The 21,344-nt window shown below is 35.7% G+C and overlaps 1 protein-coding gene across 1 annotated transcript in view; it reads left to right on the forward strand.

The window, feature by feature from the left end:
• The window catches only part of ARHGAP15 (Rho GTPase activating protein 15), a 610,094-nt gene that overhangs the window by 375,590 nt on the left and 213,160 nt on the right, over nt 1-21,344 (forward strand). The gene's annotated exons all lie outside the window — the stretch shown is intronic.

Genomic DNA, 21,344 nt, shown 5'->3' on the forward strand with positions numbered 1-21,344 from the left:
CTTTTTTTTTTTTTAATATTTTGTCTGTCTGACATGTTGTTGATTCAATTGCAAACCTCTTGTTTTCAAGCCAGTGATAAAACATTCATAAAATATCAGTACTCACAGTGTTAGAACCCTCCTAACATTCATGCTGGTAGATGTTGTGCCAGAACAATTTTTGGTAAGCCCCCAACATTACCCAAGTGAAGCAAATAGCATTCCTACTCACAAACAGTGATATCCCGTCTTCCATGTGTTTCTGTTCAATATGGAATATGGCTAACTGGTTCTCCCGGAACAATTAACAGATGCACCTCCAGTGTCAAGACGACCTTTGATTCCTATATTCCAGCATTCTGTTTTTCGTCGGAAATTATTTCATCTTAGCACGGGGAACAGAACAAAACCCAATTGACTCATCATTTCTTTGCTGGTCTATCTGTGGGGTGTTTTTCCCTCAGACTGTGACTTCATTCATTCAAGGTCATTTTCCCTGGAAGATACATACAGTAGATGCAGAATCTCAAAAAATGTATAAAAATGTGAAGCTTCATCACCATCTGTTACAAGTTTACAACATATTCCCAGGATCTAGGGGGATATATATCATGTAAAAGATAGAGGTGTTTTCAGAAAAAGAATTGGTGAATCTAGTCCCATTTTCAGCTCCCAGTCTCTTAAGACAATAGAACCAAGGGGAAAAAAATCTTTACCAAGTTATCTACTAGGAAAAAGCCATTTTAATTCTCTCAGTGTTACCTGGCTTTATTATAGAAGCATAATAAAAATGGCCTGCAATTTCCAACTCCTGGAAATTCACACTTTAATTATACTGTAAGGACAGCTCTGGGATCCCATTATTCCCATATCAGTAGAGAATGAGAGAGTGACAACAAGAAGGGGACGAGTGGGTAGGGAAAGTGGATAAAGAGAGTGGCTTTGGGGGAAAGCATAGCAACACATCAGAGAGAAGAGCCGAGAGCTCACAGAGGGTAGAAAACAGTAAAAGCAGAATGAACACAAGGAGAGGTATCTGTGAGGAATGGAGTCAGTTGGAGTTTAGAGAGAAATGTGTTTTTATTGCATGTTGCAATCTCGTTTAATTTTATAAGTTCATAATTTAGGAATAAATATTATTTAATAAGTACTTAAAGCCAAAATGGATCACTGAGAATGTTATAATGTTATTATTGCCAATAGCTAAATTATCATCATTTTCAGGAAATCTCCATCCACTTAGAAATACTCAGCACTGACGGTGTGAGCACTATTATATTAGAGCAAATATCCGAATAGGACTTTGGGGGAGCTGTACATAATAAGACGTGTGCACATATAATAAAAGGACTCTGTACCTCTCTATTTATGTACATACCCGAGGCAAAATGAAAACTCTGCTAGATACAGCCTGGTGGTGTGCAGATACCATAATACAGTAGAGTAGAAAATATCTATAAATAGAAACTGTATCTTCTGTTCACGGCATTTTGTTGGCGATTTTTAATAAAATAAGACAATGTTTCTGCTGACAGCAGCAATCATATCTGGCATTATATTTCATTGTCCCAATGTTTACTCTTAAAATGAATTTGTAGATCCAGCACTAAACAGGCGCTAATCACACATATGATTATTAAAATGACTCCTAAGCATTTTAATGAAACTCAAAGACTTTATAATTCCACAAAGCAACTGATAATTCAAAGCACTTTGGCAGTGTCAGCTTAAAGGAACTCTATGGAAATATTCAATAAAAACTCAGAGGCACAAGATAAACCTCTCACATCATTGCAAGATTTACAAATGTGTACTTTTGATTATATTTTCCTATGATCATTTTGTTGGATTAATATTCTTACATTTATACGCCAATTCTATTTACTCAAAGTGTTGTTTTTACTAAATTCTGGCAGAAAGCACCTTAGGACAGAAATAATTTATGTGAATCTAAGTCCAATGTTTATGCAGGCTTCTGATGACATTTTATGCCGGGGTTGGTATTAGGAAGTAGCATATAAAGGTGCCAAGTCTCTCAGCACGGCTGGGACTCAGCATATCTAGAGCCCTCCTTCCAATGGCCAGATCCTCCTCCAGCCAAGATACTCAACGGCAGAGTCATGGGAAACGCTTATGGACCAGTTATGGGAAAGGCACATTTAATGAAAATTGTGTGTTTACTCTCACAGTCTTAGGGAAATGGCCTCAAAACTCACAATTGCAGTACACAAGGTGTTATAAAAAGATTTGTTTCCTTTCTTTTTCTCTTAAGATTATTTCCCCCACCTTTACAAAAGAATCATCTATAAATTGTAGCTGTATTTTTGTAGTACGTCTCACATCGTTGATTTTGAATGAAACAGTCTCAGGAAGGCAGATCTCACCATTGATTGATTGACTGATTGATTGATTCATTGACTCATTCATTCATTCATTCATTCAGTTATTTGTCTTACTGGCTTGCAATTGACAGAACCAAATTGTTCATGCTCCTGTAGTCTACCAAGGAAAATCTACCCAGTGCTTGGCATAGTTGCATTCTTTAGTCAACCCTAGTAAAGTGGTATTAGTCACATTTCAAAAATTTTGCATCTCACAGACATGCCTAGAAGAAAATCTATTAGTGAGCCGAATGTAAACCAATTTAGCGAATAACTTGGTTAGTGTGTTTCCTTATCTTGATTTGGTTTCCTTTATTCCCTTAAACCACCAGAGCATTCTCCCGCTCACTGACTATTCTAACCAGATTAAAGTTATTTCTGTGGTTTCTGACCTTGTCTGCTCAGCCTAGAGAACATACACAAAACTTGGAGGGAAACTGTAAAGGAGCGTGTTAGTCTTTAAAGCTCTTCCAAGGGTTTCATTAACGCTTGTATTGCCTTTACAGTTGTAGAGCATGAGTAGAGTTAAGCAGCCAAAGAAAAACTCAGTTTATGTTTTTTCTTCCAAAGCAGTTTCCATGCAAATATCGAATCATTGTTCAGCTAATGCTCAATACATATGATAAAGTGACCCAAAGCCTGAGGTCATCCGGTACTCTTCTTTGAGGTCCGACAAAACAAGCATGCAGAAGGTGACGTTGTGACATACTGGTATTATGTAGATGTAAGCAGTGAGAATTCCACTTTTCACTACTTATAGAATACTTTGTGTAGTTAAGGATGACCTCAAAGGGTATAGAAATTGCTTACTTAAAAATACTTAATAAGGTGAGCTGTATCACTCAGAAGACAGGGGCTTAGGAGATGTGACTTAAACAAAGTATGTAGTCTACAGTGATGCAATTGGTATTAAGACAACCTGTAGTTCTTTTTATGTGAAGCATGTAACTGGCTGATCACTCTGTGAAGGTGCATCCAGGGGAAGAGCCTTACCTAGTACCTGACACACTGTAAGCACTCGGTAAATTTTGGGTGAAAGATGTAACACATACTAAGTGTTTATTGTGCTCCAGCAACAAGTAGCTCTTTAGTGCCTACCCATGTGTCATTTTTCATGCTACCAGTTGAGAATATAGAGGAAATATACATTAAGCAAAAAGACAATTCGCTGAGTACCAAACTCTTATGAGTGTTATGAAAGAAAAGAACAGGTACTAGAAGTGAAAATAAACCGTTTAATATTCTTGTTTAAGGTAAGGGGAGTTTGTTTGCTTAAAAATCACATAATAGGGAGTGGGGCAAAAGGAGAGAGATTGGTGAAAGGGCGCAAAATTGCAGTTATATAGGCTGAACAAATCTAGATATCTAACGTACAGGCATGGTGACTATAGTTACTCTAAGACGGTAGGTTGCAGGAAGTCTCATCACCCCCACACACAAATTAGTAGATATGGGAGGAGATGATATATTAATTAGCTTGACTGTAGTAATCACAGCAAATCATCATGTATACCTTAAATATATCTAATATACAAAGTATACTACAAAATATTACTTAATACTAAATATACGATTAAATATACTTTAAATGACATAATAAACCCTGAATAATAAACACACATTTGTCTGGCTTCAGCCTTCTGCTGAGAGCAGAAGTTTAATTCATCTCATTTCCCAGGTTGGTTTCCTGACGTATCATACCAATGCAATTTAAGGAGTCACTTCATGTGAGATATCCGAAAGACAGTCCTTTTTCCACCCAACAAAACCAGACTTTCCCAAAGACTTCTTTCATATATAATGGAGTTAACTACATGAATGATCATATCTCTATTCTAAATATATTTTTATGTATCTAGTATATGTTTGTCTATAAGGGAATAAGGCCGTTTAAAAAGGTCAATTTTGTTTGGACCGGAATTCATCCTTTGGAATATGGTTTAACAACACATTCTTCCTCCGTGAGCCTCAGTCCTAGTCAGTATGCCCCCAGACGACTCACCAGCATTAAAATGACACTTGGAGATCAGTCGCAAATGATATGAATGTACTTAACACTACCTAACTGTACATTTAAAAATGGCTAAGATGGTAAACTTTATATTATTGGGGGGGTTAACCACAATTAGAAATAAATGGTACCATTTGATGATTCCAGCTATAAGCTACTCTCAGCAGATGCTAATCACCAAGTTTGTCCTCTGTCTTTATTCTGGAACACAAAATACTATGACAAGAATGATACACAAAGTTACATTTTTGACTTGGTGCCCAAAATCCACCCTGGGATACATAACCTTGCTTTAAAGATTTAAGAAAGACCTTTAGTCTACTTCTGAGAAGGTCCTCAGCCTCGAAAACTTTATCTCTCAACTTGACTTCTTAGCAGCTGTTATATTTTTTTTGCTGTCATTTGTTTGACAGGATCCAGTTATAGGTTCCGATGTCTGTTTAAAGAAACAAGGAGGCTGTTGGCTTTAAAATTCCCTCATTGCTTGTGTGATCAGCATTTTCCCAGGCTTTTCTACATAGTTTGCCAAGCAAAGGGACTGACCTTTTGTAGCAAACACTTTTTCATTTCAAAATGCTCACTTTGATTTTTGTCCCATTTTATGCTCATTCCAAACTGTTTACAACCCACTAAAAATGACTGTGAATTATATGTTTGTGTAATGGATTCCTTTTGTGGTCAGAGTGGAATGTTTACTTTGAACAATTAGTTATCTTTGGGTAGATTATAGCAACTTGGAAAAAGAATGGCTAAAATTATTATTATACCTTAACTATTTCTTTTTGGTAATTCCTCTGCTATTACATGAAGTTTGAGAGAATGTCACATCAACAAGCCCACGGCATTATAAATGAAATCTATTTCTCCAATGTGGGGATATTTAGACATAATTGTTAATACTATACGAAGGTAGAGTTATATACTTACTCAGAGATATATTTATCTGACTCCTAAAAATTCACAACATCGAATATACATAAATACAAGGATCTTTAAATACATAAAATAAATACATGGATATATATATATGTGTGTGTGTGTGTGTGTCACATTTGCATATAAGGTAAAGTATGTACATGTATGTATTTATTATACAAATAACAGACATGACTGTAGTATAGCTATTATGCTCAGACATACCAAGCATTGTCCTTGTGAATATAATTTTCCTGATACTTGATTCAGTGCATCAGTCTGCTTCTTGGGATCCTAGCAAGTGTTCACTTGCAAAAATAAAACTTTACATAGTCTTTTCCCAATGCCTGAGAATCCAGACCCCTAAAGTACAGATCAGATTGCCTTCACTATACAAGCTCTGCTCCCAGTTCTGCTAATTTTGTAATGTTCATTCTTTCCCACTTTGGGATAATCTATTATAGTTGGATCCAGGCACGCACGAAAGGCTGATACTTCCATGAGGAATGTGCAATTTGTACTGTTTAGTTTGTGACGAGATTCTTGAAAACTTTTATGATTCTATCTTGTTCCAGAGAGACTTCTGCTTGCTAGTTTTATAAGCAGTGAGTGAAAAAAAAAAGTAACAAAAACAAAACAAACTGATAAAAATTACATGCTCAAAAAAAAAAAAAATCAAGAGTTCAAGATAAGCACTTTTTCTTTTTCCCCAGAGAATATTTGTGGACTGAACAAAAATGTTTCTGAGGGCACTGACCTATATGTTGCTTTTTTTTTTTTTAAGTGCTTGCTTTTCATGCCTAAAGTTAGGCATCCACATGCAATTACAAAAGAGCTGATCCTCAAAGAAGCTCCGTACAAGTTTGCCGCGAATTTTCCTCGGGTTTCATTTGTGAATTAAAATTAAGTCCAGTTTCGTGTTTTTGTGTTTTGTGTTTTGTTTTGTTTTGGTGCAACCCAACGACAGCCACCTTCCTGACAGCTTTAGTGTTGTGCTGGGTCCAAGTTGGAATTGGAATTGGCTCTTTGGGGTAGTCGTGCTGGGGCCTCTGTGTCTGCAAGAAAGCCACATTCAGGGCTAGAGGGGAAGACAAAATCCAAAAAGAGTAAACAGGAAACAGCCAGCAAGAGTATAAAAGAGAAACTGGGAAAAGACAACCAAAAGAAATCAGAGATGACAAGGTGGAGAGAGAGAAAAAAGCTGCATTTTGCAATTAAGAAAAAAAATGTGGATAAAAGGGCACTCTTGTAAGGTCCCGTAATGGGGAGAAGACGGTGATTGAACAAGTTACCAAGTCGACCATAGTTACCTGAGACCTGCTTCTCTGTTCCAGAGAAACTTATTCCCACTTAAGAAAATACTTGTAAGTTCGATCTTGCCGTTGAACGGCAAGCTTACCCTGAATGTTCACAAATTCTGTGCGCCCACGGCTGGGAATTAAGTCACTGTACTTATTAGTGACATTTCATGGAGTTTATCTACATCTCACAATACACAACAGTCTTATTATCAGAAAGAGAGCTTAAACATAACAGAAGTTAATGGAGGAATAAATGTGCAGTTCAATAACCAGCAAGGCTATCTAATGTATCCAGCAATGTGGCTCTGGTCAAATCAGTCAGCGGATATTCCCACACTTTTGTGTCCAGAATGCATGAGAATAAATAATATCTCTTCCCAGATAAAGCCTGAGTCTAATTTCCAACCTCCACCCCCACCCAGTTCCACCCCCATGTTAAAGTTTAGGTTCTTACCATACTTTCCCTTCGAGTCAGTTGGAAGGAAACAGAGCCAAAATTAATACCCTAGGAAATTAGTCTCTTATTGTGTGAATGGAGGATTTAAATAATGCAACACCTCCTCATGTTGAGATGTAATAGTCTAAAATATCCTATAGCGGTGTCATTTATATGATGAGAGTTCTGGGTCTGGGAGTTTTTCTATTATAGGCCCCCATATTCAGAAGTTAATAGTTCAACCATAAAAATAATCTTGGCTGAAAGTTGGCAGGATGTTTTAGCCTGGAAGCAAATGTTTACAAAATTTGAAAAAAAAAATCACATGCATTTGGAAAGCTTTCACATTTTCAATAAAAAGGCACACACAAAAAAATAAGGCAGACAAAGATTTTCAAATATTTGTTGCCCTGGGATTCAAAACTGGATTTGAAGTTTTTAAATAGAATTTTAAAAAATTCTTGTTGCATAATGTGAACCAACTGATTAAAAAAATAATCAAAAAATTTATCAAAGCTCTCCCAGAGTGCACTTTGTTTTGTGAAATAACTTGTTTTTTGGTTGAACGAGAATCTATATATTTTTATAAACATTTCACCAGAGCTTAAAAATTTGTGATAATTAAGAAATCTTAAGTTAATTCAGGAAGCTGTGAATGAGAAGAAAATATTATACTCTTTTGTGGGTTTCCTAATAAATAAGGTTCCCTTTTAAAATGTCTAGAAAAGAATTTCTTTTTCCAAGGAATTTTCACACTTTCAAATGAAGTGTGCAACTTAAGCATTAATCATTGATCTACATATAAATTAAAAAAGACATACAGATTCCAGAAGTAGTTGCATGGGTCCGTATAATTGAACATGGCATATTTTCCTCTGTAGGATGTTTTGGAGTAATTTACTCATCCCCTAAAAAGATTCATGTCTTAGTGATTCTTCTAAATTCTGTGAAAGGTTATCTTACAGTCTGTGGAATTAAAAGTGTGTGTTTTCTTAGGTTCAAGTAATCTTTTCCTTGCTAGTTTTACACCTTTTTGCCGAATTTTATAATTTTCAAGCCACTTTCTATTTTCAGTTCAGACAAAAAAAAAAATCAGGGGCAGGACACTGTGAGAGGAAAAACTGCAAAATGAAAATAACTCTAAAATGATACTGCTGTAAGAGTTCTTGAGCTTATAGTAGACTGTAGTCCCAAAATGTCAAATCACACAATTTTTAAGGAAATAAGAATGTCCTGAGATTTAGAGTGAAAGCACAGCTTACAGAAGAAAAATATTTAAAATATTACCCTAGTCCATCATGTGCTACTTCATGTAGAGAGCATGGATTTATTTTTAACTCTTCACAGTACCTGGCACATAATGGATTTTCAATAAATGATGAATGAACGGATAAATTACATTCAACATTGCCTAAATCTTCATGGAAAGTTACACACCATTGTTACACCTGCATATCATTGAAACCTAAAAAAAAAAAAAATCAATGACCATGTCGTTGGTTGAAGATAGCTGTATGATTTGCATGGTTTCCCAATCTGTTTTCTAAACATGTAAACCATTCTGATAATAGTATATTATGTCATTCTAAATGATATTATTTTCTATCTATACCCAGCTACACTAAACATCTGAAGGTATGTTTCCTTAAAGACTTTATGTTCATCAGTTTTTTGGATACTACATTTAAGGGTGCCATGCAGCATCTAATAGAACACCCACTTTTTACTCATTTTCAGCAGAGGAAGTCATATCCCATTAGACATTGTTTCAACACCAATAGCCTGCTGTTTTGAATCAAGTAATTGAATGGCAACTACGACTTATAAGTGACATGCCTGAGAATAGTCAGGAGTGGGCTTGGGTCTTATAACCTCACAGAAAGTAACGCACCGTATCTTTTCCTCTAATTCAGACTTAGAATAACAAGCTGGTGCTGTTCTGAGTGTTCATTTACTTCCCTGTGAACATCTCACCTTCTTGACTCAGTGTTTATTTTTTTACATAAATCTGAGGAAATTTTTATTTTGATGATAATTTCTTGAGTTGAAAGAGCCTGTCAAAGAATTTGAAGTAAGTTATATACGGTCAACTACACAGACGTGTCAATTGGAAGCTAATGAAGACAGGATACCAATACTCTAAATTCTGACATGATTTTGCTATTGGATATTGATTTCATTTTCTCCAAATTTACTTTATGCCAGAAAAGTTAAACTCTGCTGACACTATCAAAAGCTCTCTAAAGACTTTGAATATGCTAGTGCCATTAAAATAGGACTGTTATCTTTCTTGTCTTAAAAATGATGATCTTCTTGTTATGTTTTGCATTTTTTACTCTTTGGGTTAACTTAATTCTTTACTCTCCCTACAAAGCAGTGGAATACCTAGCAGACAGTATAGTGATCACTGTAGTAAGGTTTCTTTCATCTTAAATGTCGGCTGTTGACCTGTATTTGAAATTGCATGAGATAATATTGGAGTCCATGCCCTTAGCCCAGAGTTTGACAGCATAAGAAATGTGTGTTTTCCTCCGGACTTAATTCTTGACTCTGGGATTTCTCTATCCATTCTTTCAGCATAAACTCAATGATACCAAAACCTTCAGTGATTTTCTTCAATGACTTCAAAGTTCCTATTTCAGAATGACTCCTCAAGCTATGTCTTACTCTCAGGTCTAAGAACAACCCTTCTTGAATTTTCCTCTGGTATCTCAAACTCAACTTCTTCAAACTGCACTTATTACTTTCCCTAACAAATCTATTCCTCCCTCTTTATTCCTTAACTCAGTCAATGGCATCATGGCTTATTTTTCCCATTCCTCTTTTCTATTTTTCCCCCCATTCTTCTAAAAAGAAATATGTTGGATATTTTGGACTGTTCTCTCTACTTACACAGAGCATTATTCACCAAGTCTAATAATATCTCCTTTCTTACTATCTCTTGAATCTGATTCATCTTTTCATCTGCTATGGCCTTGATTAGAATTCCATAATTTCTTTTGAGAAAAACCTCCTAATTGATATTGCCTTTGTTCTGTTTTCTGCCCAGGACACCTTCTCAATCATGCCAACCTCCTTCCTCTTTAACACAAATAGAATTGTGTTATGCCTTCTTAGAATATCCCTCCAATGGTTTCTTTTTTCCATCAGGATAAACAAAATTCCATCTTAATTATCCCCATAAGCATATGACCTCTGTCTACAGTCAGGCCTCATATTCTCATAAGCTGCTTCCTATGTTCCAGGAATATCAACTACATCAAGTTTTTCCAAAGGCTGGTATTTTTCCATGTGCTTTCCTTCTTTCTAGGGACCCTCTCTTTGCCCATCCACCTGCCAAATTCGTATTTATCCTCTTGTGCATAGCACAGGAGTCCCCTTATTCAAGGAATATTCTCTGATTTATATCCTCAATCACCCCTCCACGGTCTCTTGAACATTATTAAGATTTCTTTCCGCAGTGTTCCAATGACAGTTTTGCTCTCCCTAATACAGCCCTTAATGCATGGGGGTGTGATGGCTGGTGTCTTTACCTGTTTCTCCATCTAGAGTATGAGTCTCAGAGTTAGGGATTGTGTCTGGTTCATCTCTGTCTCATCGGTGCTTAGCATACCAAAGCTGGCATATGGTATGGGCTCAATTCATGATATATGATTAAATGGATGAAGAGATGGATATTATCCAAAATTCCTTTCCATCCATCTATCCATGCATCTATCCTTAGGGAATCAAATCCTATACACTGAAGACTCATTGAACTGATAGAAGAGATAGTGTTTAGATAGCTCTTGAAGCATAACTTGAAGTCATATTATCCAGAAGGAAGAGAAACTCCTTAAAAGTAGAAAGTAAGGAGTTTTTTTGATTGTTTGCAGCATAGCCAATATGTATCTACACTCATATCAATATCTATATCAATATCTGTATGATATACCATATTAGTAATAGTCTACAATAGGATAAGACAGAAATAGAGCAAAGACTCTGGTGTTCAGGACAGGTTTCAGACAAAGCGGACTTTCTCATCCTTCATAGGGTAAAACCAGTCTCTCAACAAATAGTGTTAAGTTATTTCATGAACCTGAAGAATTCAACTAACTACAGCCAAATTTGATGCTTTTGAGATCTAACAGAATCATAAGAGTAGGACTATCATCTTTCTAGTTCAAAAAAATATGTTCTTTTATATGTAACCCTCTGGGCATTGTGCCTACTTCCCTGTAAGTTTGTGTATAATTTTTCCCATTATCACCCCCTAGGTCTCTTTCACCATCACCACTTTCCAGGCATCTACTATCCACTGAGTAGCCATGTTTCTGATTATCTTTTCCCAAATGTATTAGCTTGCATTATTTAAGGCAGAATCTCTTTTTATTATTTCCTGCTCATATTTCTAAACTCTTTAAGTCCATTTGTATGATTCTTTTGTCTTCACAGATGTCCACAGTTCCTCCCAATTTAGTATCATCAGCAAATTTAATTAATGCTCTGTTTACCTCTCTTTCTAATGAAACCAGTCCCCTGTTTCATTTCATCATACAAAGTAAAAATATATTGGCAATAAAACAGTCCAAAGAAATGTTCCCTCACTGTAGGAGGGGAAGTTCAGGATACAGCAAAGAACCGTGTGGTGAGGAATGGACAGGGCAGCGGGGTGGTGAGCTAGTTTGCTATTGCCCTAAAGCAAAACCCTTTTCAGAGCGACCACATTTGGCAGATTGCCTGGGTTGGTGCTGGTTGTGTGTGTGTGTGTGTGTGTGTGTGTGTGTGTGTGTGTGTGTGTTCTGGAAGGTGACTATATTACCCTAACTGAGGACTTTTTACTAAAGATATATTTATTGATACATGAAAAGCATATTTAAAACTATATATACATATACAAGTGCAAGCTAGTAACATTTAATCCATAGTGTAGCTACAAGCTTAGATATGGACATATACATCTGGATATATACAGGCTCACAGCCATTTTCCCTGGGCTTTGTTTAACATTCACTCCTGTCTAAATTTTTATCTCAGTTTTTAATTTGATAAATGGTTTAGACCCAAATTACCCATTGGGCTTAAAGCAATTTTCTTATAAGCATTAGATTTATAGAATAAAGAGAATTTTTATTCAGTTGTATTCAATAGGCAAATATTAGTAAAAGAAATATTTTAACCTCTAGAATTTATAGGCTAGAAAGGTGAGCTTCATCACAGGAAGAGGTTTTACCTGTTAACTCTAAAGTGAGCAAGTTTATGTTGAAAGAATTATAATAATGAATTGTGGATCACCATATCAAAAACTAATGATGTATTGTATGGTGATTAACATAACATAATAAAATAAAATTAAAAAAAAGAAAGAATTATACCATTAGTCTTTGAAGATGTGGCCATACAATTATGGGGTGATTTACATAAGGAAAACAAAGATGACATTTATTAAGCACCCACTATGTGCCACACATAATGCTAGGACTTTCCAACCTGAGTCAATACCATAGATTTAAAACCCATATTACTTACTACCTGATATTCCATAGACTATTCCAAACTGCAATAAAATTTCATAAATATTTGCTATGTTGCACATGAAGAGCCACTCTTTAAATATGGATTAATTAGTATAAATCTATTGATTCTAAAGGGAAAAAAACTGTCAGGTTTATGATTAGGTCTGATTAGGACAGACAGATGGTAGACCAACATCTCTATTGATATATATAGAAGACAATGCACACTCTCAGTGTTGAAATGAAGGCTGATATATACTTTACATATAGCACAAGGTCACCAAAGATGTTATCCCTGAGGAATGATGTTAACAAAATAGTGACTGGGAATACTGTTAAGTAGTCACAGCCTCATATTGTTTTTCTAGTGAGAAAAATCTGATGCATAATGCATTCTCAGATGCCAGGACTTTACAGGCATAACTTTCATAAGCTTTAATGGGAGTTTCCTGCCGGCACCTGTTACAGTATAGAGTTCTTACTTTTCACACATAATCCAAGACTGGCTTGGAACACTGACTTGGAAAAACTAATATAGTGAAACCGTCTTATAATGTTTCCTCACGTATAATGTTCATCTTTTAATTCTTGGTCTGATATATGTATGTACATTTTTTCCTTTCAAATTCTTTTCCCACCCGAAAGGCTTTTTTTCCCACAAGCTTTTTATGGATAGGAGCAGATAATTTTTTTTTAACTGGGTAAACTACTAGACAAGATGTATAAAGGGGAAAGTTACTAGGCTAGAGATTAAACTAATGTTACAAATCAACTCTTCTTAGCTGGAAATTGTTCTAGAGACTTTGGATTCCTGAGGAGCCAGCAGAAACAATTTGAGTGCCGTGTGCAAAAAGGAATCACCATGGATCCAAAACAAGGATCACAGGTCAAAATAATATCATTTGGCCATATTTTTCTGTGTCTTTACAGAACAAAATATGGGAAACTTCAATATTTAAAATAATATTGCTTTTAACCCTGTGGATTAATCAGCAAGGTAATATTTTGTATAACAGAGAGTTAAAAAGAATTCTTAAAATTTCATATTTTTAAAATTAACTCCTACAAATTGTATTACCAAAACAAAGAAAAAATAAGTGTTATCTGTTTAACTAAAACTGTTGGAGATTGCACAGAAATTCTATTTTATGAACAATAACTTCTCTTTTAAAGGTGTTTGAAGTCTCCTCTTGTTGACTATTTCTAACATACCTGCCATATAAGAATGAAAACAGAACTTTCTACTCAAAATCCTGAATCATTTATTGTCATTGTCCCATTTGACAGCATCGTGGTCAGAGGAAATGGTTTTTACTTGTTGAACATCTTCAAATAGTGAATTTGAGGTCCATATTTATAACAGGATATCATAACTAATGTTGGTAGGTTGAGTTAAAGTTGGAAGGAGTCTGAAATCCTGAAACCATAAAAAGACAACTACAAATCTGTTAGTGAAATTTGTCACAGGGAAAAAACATGGGTCTGAATAAGGACAACCCCAGGACAGATAAGGATGTATTTTTGGGTTCTCATTTGCTCCCTTCTTCTTCTTTGCTAGATAGTTACATTACTCCATAATGTCCCCTTGAGCACCGTGTCTGACCTCCAATATCCTCCTCCTGGCAAACTTGCCTCAGGAATATCATTTATATATTAGCTTGAAGTTCAGACATCCTTAAAACTCCTTTGAGTGTTACCGTGAGTACAGTAGTTTTAAGAGGTAACAACGATTTAGCATTAAATAAATGTCTTTGTCTCCAGAGATCTTTTAGTCTTTTCCAAGCACCAGGGAAGAAGGGTTTTATTCTGCTTTGTTCTTTTTGATAAGGCAAAGAAGGGCAAAGCGTGTCATACTGACATCTCAAAAAGCATGCTATGTTCCCAAGCTTAGTATCTTCCTCCTCTCTAAGGGTTTGCTTGTAGCGTACTTTGCTCTAAATTTGGGCAAAATAAGGTCATTATTTCCTTTTGATATTATGGCCAATGATTTAATAGAAGTGCATTTGTTTCTGGGTTTAGTGTCTTTGTTAAGGTTTGTTTGAAAACTTGAAAATAGACTGGGTAATCTAGGACCTCATGAGGCTGCCATTGTTCAGGGCTGTTTGTCTCCTGCTGATCAGCCTTAGGCGGTGTTACTTGGGGAGACTTAAGGCCACTACAAAGTTGAGGGGTTTCGGATGGAGCCACTGGTTTAAAACAGGCAGCTCCACACACAGTGCAGGTGAAGAGGAATGACATGGTGGGAGGAGGCTCCAAGACTGTTTTCTGCAGGCATGGGGCAGAAAGGAGAAAGGCCTGATTTGCAGAGATCTCATGATTCCAAGGATGAACAATGTATGTCTTCACAGAATTTCAATCTGTAGAGCAAAGCCCTATATGGATTTATATAAGCTCAGCTTTGAACCTCAGTTTAGAGCATTATACTCACCTACATGAAAAAATCATTGTATACGTCGTCTCTGAAGAAAGATAATTTATTACACTTTTTACATGATAGAAAATTATTATGATGATAAGAATAAAGTACGTTTAAGGATAAAATGTGTTTAGACAGGCTGAAAAATGTTCCTTTCCTCCCCAAAATCTTTAAATACGTTAAGACCATTTCGTACCGTTTCCCTGTATCCTGGTATATCTGAAAATAGAAAATCCAGGCAGGGGAAGCGTTTGGATAATGACAACTACCTTGGATTAACTTGAAACCAGTAGAGGACACCCACTTCCCCTTTCTGTTTCTTTCCCATTGTGTATCACACTTGCCGTCTTGTCACCTGCTCTCTCTGCCGGTCCCATACCCTACACAAGTGAAGTCTTGTTGTATGTTCTGTCCCTGTAGCTGAAGTCTGCTGTCAGGTCAAGACCGAATAGATTAATCTACACTAAAGTGCCCATGATTAGTGAGGTTTGACGTGAAATCCTTCCAAGGGATTTGAAGACAAAGGAATAAAATTCTAATCGCATTATTTTAGACCTAAGAAAATTTGAATAAAAGGAACACTTTAGGACAGTGTTTTTATCCCCAAACTTCTGAAAAGATACCCTAAGTATGGACTTTGTAATTAATGTTAAGACCAACCTTGGGGACCGATGGTATAAACTCCAGGTCTCCAAATTGATAATCTTTCATTTCTAACTTCTGCAGCACTTCAAGACTCAGCTAGAGTGAATCATCATGGATTTTCTAATATTCTTAAAATTCAAAATCTGCCAGCCCTTAGGGAAAATGGGGAAATTGGGACACTATTTAAATTTCATACAATGGAAAACATGAGATGTATTTGTAACTTGGCTTCTTACCACTTAGAAAATTACATATATGAGATAGACACTCAATAAATATTATATTAATGAACATCAACATATGTAGCATGTCTTAGTTTAAGATACCTTCTTTCTGTGACAAGAGATCAGAAAAAAGTGATAGATGCTAAATATGCATACACACACACAAATATTTCAATAAGACTTTTTATGTAGACCTATGTGACAAAATTCTCCAGAAGCAGGAAATCTGGTTTGTATTATACTAGTGCTAGATGAGTTTAAATAAGGGAACAATTGGTATTGGAATGTCTTTTTTTTTTTTTCAGTCAACAAGTAATGTTTTGAGTAACTAGAGTGTGTGCAATGCTTTACTAGATGGTTAACAGCCCTCAAGTAGTAAAGAATGAAGCTGAGGAGATAGGTCTCTCCTAAACCACTAAAAGAGAACATGCCTTACCTTTCTACTTATGGAGTGATAGTAGAAGTTTAAAAAGCCAACCCCGGTGCTAGCTTTGGGGGTCTTTATCTATGCATTTCTTTTTGTACAAAACTTACAATCATGAATGACAATGGTATACATTGTCCAAGGATAGTTAGAGCTTACAATTAGGGGAAATGATTTTGTCTTTTTGGCACTATTGCAGAAAACTTGCATTTGTATTTCCAAACCTGGGTGTGATTTGTCCAAAAATAGACTAGTTTGTAAAATACTTAAATTTTGAGATTTCTATTGTGTCTCATAAAGCCTTGGAATCTGATATCATGGGTCTTAAAGTATGTTTCAGATAAATTAGAGATACATAATAGAGCATTCAAGGACACTCAATAATTTTATGTTTCAATCTTATTCAAATAAGCCTATAGGAACATAAACTTATATCATAACAAAGAAATGTAATCTATGGCATGATATTTTGGTAATGAAATAAATACCATTATTGTTTTTGTATATAATAATATACATACTCTTACATATGCATATGTGTATACATAAGCACACATACAAAATAGTCAGAAATACATAAAATAATAAATAAACCAGAATCACTTTTATAATCCCACTGTACAGATAATTACTATTAATAGTATAAGGCATAATATATATATGATACATATAACATATAGTTATATAGAGAGTACTGCATAACATATATGTAATATGTAACATATTGCTTAACTGTTTGAGGATATAATGTGAAACTGAATATATATCATAATGTTGTTTCCTTCTAAAATTGGCTATAGAGCATGCACTAACCTGAGTGTATTGCTCAGATGTGTTGCATGTGTGAAAATATTAAAGATTGCAGGTGCCATTGTTTACTAACTCATCAATTTGTGTGCAGGATTCACCGTCAGTGTCTCAGAACAATACTAGCTCCATCGTATCTGGACTGTGTACTACGTTCGTTGTTATAACTCCAGTGCCTAGCACACTCTTTCACTATAAGTGCCTAATCAATATGTGTTAAGTGGTATGCAAGGTTGGAGTTCCCCAACTCAAGGTCTTTCCATCCAGAATATATTAGAATTCGTCTTTCCTTCCACTTAACCACAATTTAACACAGGTCCATTTGCCAAAAAGGGAGGATTGTGTACTAGCCCCATCTCTCTGTTTAGCAGAAGTATTAACAATACCCACATGATAATCTCTCCTGTATTATCAAAAAGAAAATAATACGCTTATTTATATTTCCTGAGAAGAAGGAAGTTTATTCTTTTCAGTCTCATTCACTGTCATGGCCAGGAGCCTCTTCTTTAACTAGAAAAGAGTCTATTGGCACCAGAATTTCTCAGAAGTTCGTCTGTGATCTAAATAGGAAATTTACCGATGGTAGATATACTCAAACAGGTTTGTAGTCTATTTTGCCTTTGTGTCTGGAATTCTGCTTCCCTGCCCCACATTAGAAGCCACAGCCAGAAGGGCTCTCTCTTACCTGAATGCTTAGCAGAAGCAAGCCATCAGAACCCTCCAGGAAGTGGCTAGCTAAAGGGTCTGAATTAGAGGCACCTCCCCAAAGAAGATCAAAAGTTATGCTCCACCAACACAGAGACACTGAGAAATGGTTGAATGTGTTCTAAATTAAACTGCCCTGGTGGTGAGCAGAGATCTGCCAAAATCTTTCAATTAATCACTTTTACCTTCAGGGCAGAGTTAGGCTGAGAGTATTTCAATAGGTTTTTATTGGAACAGGGTTATTTCAGATATTAAACTATGTTGCACAAAGTAAAAATAATGTTATTTTTAAGTTGCTACTCTTGTTAAATAAAAGTTGGCAAGCAGCTTAGGGTCTGTATTGTGTCTGTGTATTTGTGTATGTGTGTGGCTTTTTTCTGTGCCATAAGCCTCATTGATTTAAAAAAGTGAACAGCAATGAATTAGGTGGTAAACATATTCATACAATCATTTTCATTAATAATATGTTATAAATAATAGAAGAAAGGTTTTAAGTGTATAATTCTGTGCGACACAATTGAGATACTTTTTTCCTACATCTTCAGCAGTAAGTTAATTAGAATCACCTGCATTTCCTTGGGTGGACACCAAATGGATTGCAAACAAAAACAGATTAAAATAGCTGCTGGAGCTCATGGCATACAGATGACAAGATTCACAAAAAGGACAACGAGGCACTGAAAATGTTCACTTTTCAAACAATTTTAGAGGAAATTTAGCTCTTGCAACTTCTCGGTAAAAGCTGCTTGTAAGTGTTTTGCTGAAAGACTAGAACAGCTTTGTTTCTGATCCCTTGATGAGTGAGAGAAATGTTTAAGAAAGATCACTTTACAGAGAGATTCAGGCTGAAATGCGATGACTGTGATTCAAGCCAAGCCAAAAATTACAGTTCAGAATGAAAGGGGAGGGACATGGTTTGGGAATCCATTTTCCCACATTCCTGAATCTCAATCATCCCAGCCAATGTTTAAAAAAAGTCCAATGGAAAACAATGAGGTCACTTTGTTTAGATGTTTAAAAAAAAAAATAGGGGTAGGGGGATTGAAAAGAATGAGGGCAAGTATATGAATTTTAAATCAATATCTATTTCAAGTATAATGGGATTAAAGGCTAGACTTTATGTAACTATTTTGACTTCATCACCAAAGGAGCCATTTTTCAGTGTTTTCTTCTTGTTTGTGTTGGTAAGCCTTTTAGTGCATGCCTTTAACTCATGAAAGAGTTTGTTGCTGAAATTTTTAAAAGAAAAAGCGTGCAAGGGCATAGTCTACAGATGATCCCTTCCTAAGCTCCAAGCTTTCCTTAGGAATGACACCTTCAGGAAACTGGCTTTCTTTCATTAAACCTGCTCCACGGATCCCGCTGCGGTGAACACCCAGGGCTGTTTGAAATTCACGTTATGCCAGTGCATTTGCTTGCAAACTACCAGATGATAATGGCTGACCAAATTAGCCTGTTCCTTCTTATTACTCCTATGTATTTCAAAGAAACACTCTGAGCAAGTCACAATACCAAAAAATGATTTATTTACATCAGCACGATCACAGCAGAACATAACAATGAAACTCAAACATAAAAGAAACTCAGAGAATGAGATGCGATGAACCAAACACAACCTTCAACTTCAATATCTTCCAGACACATGAAATTTTTCCTCAAGACGAGAGCTCTCACTTAATGATAATCAGAATCATTGGCTAATATTTGTCTCCAAGACTAAGAAAAGAGAGAAAGTAAAGAAAAGAAAGAAAGAAACATGTAAGAGAATTTATCAAAGACTATGTCCAGGTACTTTGCTTTCTACTTTACAGAAATCATTTTGTCTTGTCAAATCAAGGACATTGGGTTTTCTAGTGAAGTTTCACAGGCAAATTCAAGGTCTCTTGGAGATCCTTCTTACCTTGAGATACTTTCAGAATGATTCTAAGATCAATATAATTCTATAAACCATATTTGTGTCTGCCATCCTACAGGCTTCATATTGTTAAGCTTCAAATTCTTCGCTGGGTTTAGACAGATATGTAAGGATCAAAGTGTAAGAGACATGAGGAACGACACATGGGATGCCATCCTTAGACTCTCATTTCATTTTACTAGGTATTAAGGAGGGTACACAAATAAATTCCACCCGTATCACATCAGCATGTTGTAACTTCTTTTCCTTTTTTTTTTATCTTTATTTGCCTATCAATTAGTATTCTGTACATTTAAAAGCATGATTTTAAAGGCATTTGGCTCACTGGTACATCTAAATGGAATATGAGCTGAATGAAATGTATGGAGGTTATATGCAAAAATAAGCCTAATACATAAAAAGAATTACAGTGAATGGAAACCAAGATCTAGCCCTCAGTATTGATGTGAGTTTTCACAGGACTTTTTATAAACTACTCTCTACTTTTCTGGACTGTGATGGTATGGATGAGCATCTCCAATTCTGACACAGTGAAATATTATGATAAGAACTAAGGAGAAATATAAGGAGAAAATTCTAATAGTGAAAAAAGACAGTGTACATTGAGGAGATTTGCACATTGAGGAGGATGGCTTTTGTGTTTCTGATAACATTTAAAGAATTCAGTGTGATTCTCCTGTACTTCTCAAAGTGTCCAATGTCCAACTTAAAAGGAACTGGAGAGATGGGAAACTAATTCAATAAATGGTTTTCCAATTTTTTTCTAACAAAGTAACTCTATATAAAAATAACAATAATAATACTTAATAATAGTAGGGGCACCTGGGTGGCTCAGTCGGTTGAGTACCAGACTCTTGGTTTCTGCTCAGGTCATGATCTTGGGTTGTGGGAGGTGGGGCTCGGAGCTCAGCACAGAGTCAGCTTGAGATTATCTCTCTCCCTGTGCCCCTCCCCCTTCTGTGCTCTCTAAATACATACATACATAAAATCGTTAAAAAATAAGAAGAATACTTAAAAGTAAGAAAGTCAACCATCCCCCACCACCATCCACAAATACTAGTGCCATAGATCTTTTTAACGTATAAATGGTACAATACAGGACCACCAAGAAACACAACTAGTAATGCTCCTAACACAGGATATTTTGTCTTTTTCCTCTCCCAATTTTAAGTTTATCTTCTCAGATGCTCAAATAGGACAAAACTGGTTAAGAGGTCAGGCCTGGGCAAATAACAAATATGAATGAATGAATGAATGAATGAATGACAAATACATATGTAACTATTTTTGGCTAGGATCCTTAACAATTTTATCTCCTGGTATAACACCTTAAACAGATGCGAGTTTGGGGGGGAGGGGTGAGAGAGTAGGATTTGATAATGATCCTAACTACACAAGTGTTCAATGAATAGTCTTTGAAGAAAAACCAACATCTCTCCCTCTGATCCAAAATTCTGTGTTTGATACCATTTTGTTCTTAGTCCCATATATTATTTACTTTGTGCTCTTTTAGTTTTAAGACATTAATTTAAATCTGGAATTTGGTCCTTATCTAAAACACTAGCTATATAAACAATATAAAATAATGTCACATTTATCAGCATCACAGGTCGTAAACAGTTTTCTCAGAAATAAAAAAGCACCCTTCTCTTAGTGATCTCTTTTTCACTCTAATGTTTCTTTAAAA

The sequence above is a fragment of the Zalophus californianus genome, chromosome 3 (assembly GCF_009762305.2).
Source record: "Zalophus californianus isolate mZalCal1 chromosome 3, mZalCal1.pri.v2, whole genome shotgun sequence".
Taxonomy (NCBI): domain Eukaryota; kingdom Metazoa; phylum Chordata; class Mammalia; order Carnivora; family Otariidae; genus Zalophus; species Zalophus californianus.